This window comes from Heptranchias perlo, unplaced genomic scaffold, assembly GCF_035084215.1.
Source record: "Heptranchias perlo isolate sHepPer1 unplaced genomic scaffold, sHepPer1.hap1 HAP1_SCAFFOLD_54, whole genome shotgun sequence".
NCBI classification, from domain to species: Eukaryota; Metazoa; Chordata; class Chondrichthyes; order Hexanchiformes; family Hexanchidae; genus Heptranchias; species Heptranchias perlo.
In genome coordinates, this window is record NW_027139559.1 from 1,289,491 (window position 1) to 1,292,470 (window position 2,980).

The following is a 2,980-nucleotide window of genomic DNA, read 5'->3' on the forward strand; positions in this document are numbered from 1 at the left end:
AGACATTACTCACCAACATTTCGTGGGAAGAGATCAGAAATGGAATAGGATCAGACCAGATAGTGTGGAGAGAGTGTGGGAATACAACATGATGAATAGGGCTAGATATATGATGTACTGACAGGGAATAAGGAAGAGAAGGTCATGACGGATATCCATGGTTTCTCATGCAGAGACCGATGAACAAAAGATCGATGTTATTGCGCAGACGCATTGAAGGAAGAGACTCAACAAAGTCTCTTGGCACAGGTATCAATGCCATAACGTTGGGAAAGAGCCGCGTAAATGTGGCGCCGTGGCTCAGTGGTTAAAGCACCTGTCTTGCAAACAGGGGATCCTGGGTTCGAATCCCAGCGGTACCTTTAGCTTATGTTGTTTGTCTCCATGTTTTGTTGCTCCCATTTTTCCACCCGTTTCCTCCTCCACATTTGTTACTTGCAGAACCCCTTGGTTCACTTCCCAGCCTCTCTGTGTTGACTGCCGAGTTAAATTCGTTCCGGAGATTCCCATCCACGGGTTGACAATTGCAACGAATCATCTCCGTGAGGTTAAAGTGCCCCTTGCTCCTTTATATTTCCATTAAATATAAAAATTCAGCTGTTCGCTGATATTCTGTATTTTCCCCAATCAATTAGACAGGAGGGAACGAATCTTTCTGTGAGGACGTTGGACAAACTGATTCTAGGGTAGAGCTAAACATTCATTGTGGAGATTAAACACAGACCAATACCGCGGGAGCGCTTCTGGCCAGCTCCCTTTTCATTTGCTTTTCCCGTTAATCTTTCATTCGCTGTAAACCCCAGAGGCAGCAAGGAAGGACAGAGAGATCTATCTCCGATCCGTCCTCTCTAAAATTCCAATTGTCCCTCTCCATTTAAACAAAATATGAACAATCCTGGGACATAGAATTAAAACACCGGTGTCGGATTGATAGTAATATCATTCAAGCCCATTTTCATTCTCCAAAACTTACGGAGGGCCGCAACAAAAGTTCAATACAATTACGACACGGATGGGATTCGGACCCACACGGAAAGAGCAGAATGGATTATTCGACCATTTCTGAATCCAAACAGTAGAAATAAAGTCACTTTTACACTGTGTCCTGTCCGAGCACCGTGACCGAGAATGTTGAATGTGTCGGGCCAACTTCTGGAAGGAAAGGTATTTACGGATTTCCGTTCAAAGAGGTCAGTTACTGCAAGAACGATCGGGGATGAAACAGTAACGGCACACGTTGGAACAAATGTGAAAACGACCGCGGCAGGACTCGAACCTGCAATCTTCTGATAACACCCCGATTAATACCGAAGTCAGACGCGTTATCCATTAGGCCACGCGGCCACTGCTGCAAAGTTTCAGCAAAAGATCTTAAACACGGGGCAGGGTGGTTAAGACTCTGTTTGCATCTTTCACTTCCTTTCACTTTATTGATGTTGTTCATTCATTGTTTTCTTTCTTGTAACAAGTTGGCTCTACTGTTTCCGACTGATCAGGAAACTGACAACCGAACTCCCGCTGGGTCTCCGAGAAACCTACAATCAGAATAAACAATGTTCAAATCTTTGATCAAAATGTTTAGCCTCCAAAGCGAATCTCTTTGCCACCCGGTCTGCAAAATAGAGAGAGGGGACATAAAATGGATATCAGTTTGAAAGGTTGATCTGATTGAGGTATTTAAAATGATAAAACGGTTCGCAAGAGTAGATACAGAGAAGTTATTTCCTCTGGTGGTGGGGGTGGGGCGGGACATAAAATTAGAGCTCGGATTTTCACAGGGAAATCAGGAAACTTTTGATTACGTTGCATATCCAGACGGCAATGTAGTTTCTTATCTAATATATTCTTCAAAATCTTACTTGGTAATGCAAGTCTAACATTGAAAACGATTTTGGTAAAGAAGGCCTGATATCATCGGCTTGAAATCGATAGTGTCCAACATGGACTTGGATGGACAGGGCAGAATTTCAAAGTTTGCAGATGACACGAAACAGAAAAACATGTACAGACTTGGTGTAAATCTAATAACTGGACTGGTTCAAGATTGTTAAAATGTTTTGAAATTAGATTTCTTCCTGATGGATAAAGTTAACTCTTTATGTTCCAGCTCCCTTATCATTTGTTATTCCCGTTAACCTTTCATTCGCTGTAAACCCCAGAGGCAGCAAGGAAGGACAGAAAGACTTCTCTCCGATCTGCCCTCTCTGCTCGACCATTATCCGAGTAGGGCAGGTGAATAATTCCAATTATCCCTCTCCATTTAAACAAAATGTAAACAATCCAGAGACACAGACTTAAAACACTTCAAACACTGGTGTCGGATTGATAATCACAGCATTCAAACCCGTTTTGATTGTCCAAAATTTATGTCGGGCCTTGTCAATACAATAACGACGCGGATGGGATTCGGACCCATCCGGACAGAGCACAATGGATCAGCCGATCATTTCTGAATCCAAACAGTAGAAATAAAGCTACTTTTAAACTATGTCCTGACCGTGCACCCAGATCGACAATATTGAAAATGCAGAGTCAGCTTCTGTAAGCAAAGGAATTTACATATTTCCGTTCCATTCGTTCAGTCACTGTGAGAAACGGTCGGTGCAAAACAGATAAAGCGCACGTTGGAACAAATGTAAAAACGACCGCGGCAGGACTCGAACCTACAATTTTCTGATAACATCGTCAATTAATTCCGAAGTCAGACGCCTTATCCATTAGGCCACACGGCCGCTGCAGCAACGTTTCAGCAAAAGATCTTAAACCCGGGCCAGGGGTGGTTAAGACTCTGCTTGTATCTTTCTCTGACTTTCACTTTGTTGATGTTGTTCATTTATTGTTTTCTCTCGCAGCAAGTTGGCTCTACTGTTTCCGACTAATCATGAAACTGAGAACTGAACTCCCGCTGGGTCTCCGAGAAACCTACAATCAGAATAAACAATGTTCAAATCTTTGATCGAAATGTTTCTCCTCCAAAGCG

General features: G+C 42.9%; 3 non-coding genes across 3 annotated transcripts; 1 reads left to right on the forward strand and 2 right to left on the reverse strand.

The window, feature by feature from the left end:
- The first annotated feature begins 289 nt into the window (after positions 1 to 289).
- trnaa-ugc (transfer RNA alanine (anticodon UGC)) lies at positions 290 to 362 on the forward strand. Its single transcript has one exon. It is a non-coding gene; the product is annotated as a tRNA-Ala (tRNA).
- An 893-nt stretch (positions 363 to 1,255) lies between these two features.
- Positions 1,256 to 1,344, reverse strand: trnar-ucg (transfer RNA arginine (anticodon UCG)). The gene is given in 2 exon segments: positions 1,256 to 1,291; positions 1,308 to 1,344. It is a non-coding gene; the product is annotated as a tRNA-Arg (tRNA).
- A 1,298-nt stretch (positions 1,345 to 2,642) lies between these two features.
- trnar-ucg (transfer RNA arginine (anticodon UCG)) lies at positions 2,643 to 2,732 on the reverse strand. Its single transcript is given in 2 exon segments — positions 2,643 to 2,678; positions 2,696 to 2,732. It is a non-coding gene; the product is annotated as a tRNA-Arg (tRNA).
- Positions 2,733 to 2,980: the final 248 nt, after the last annotated feature.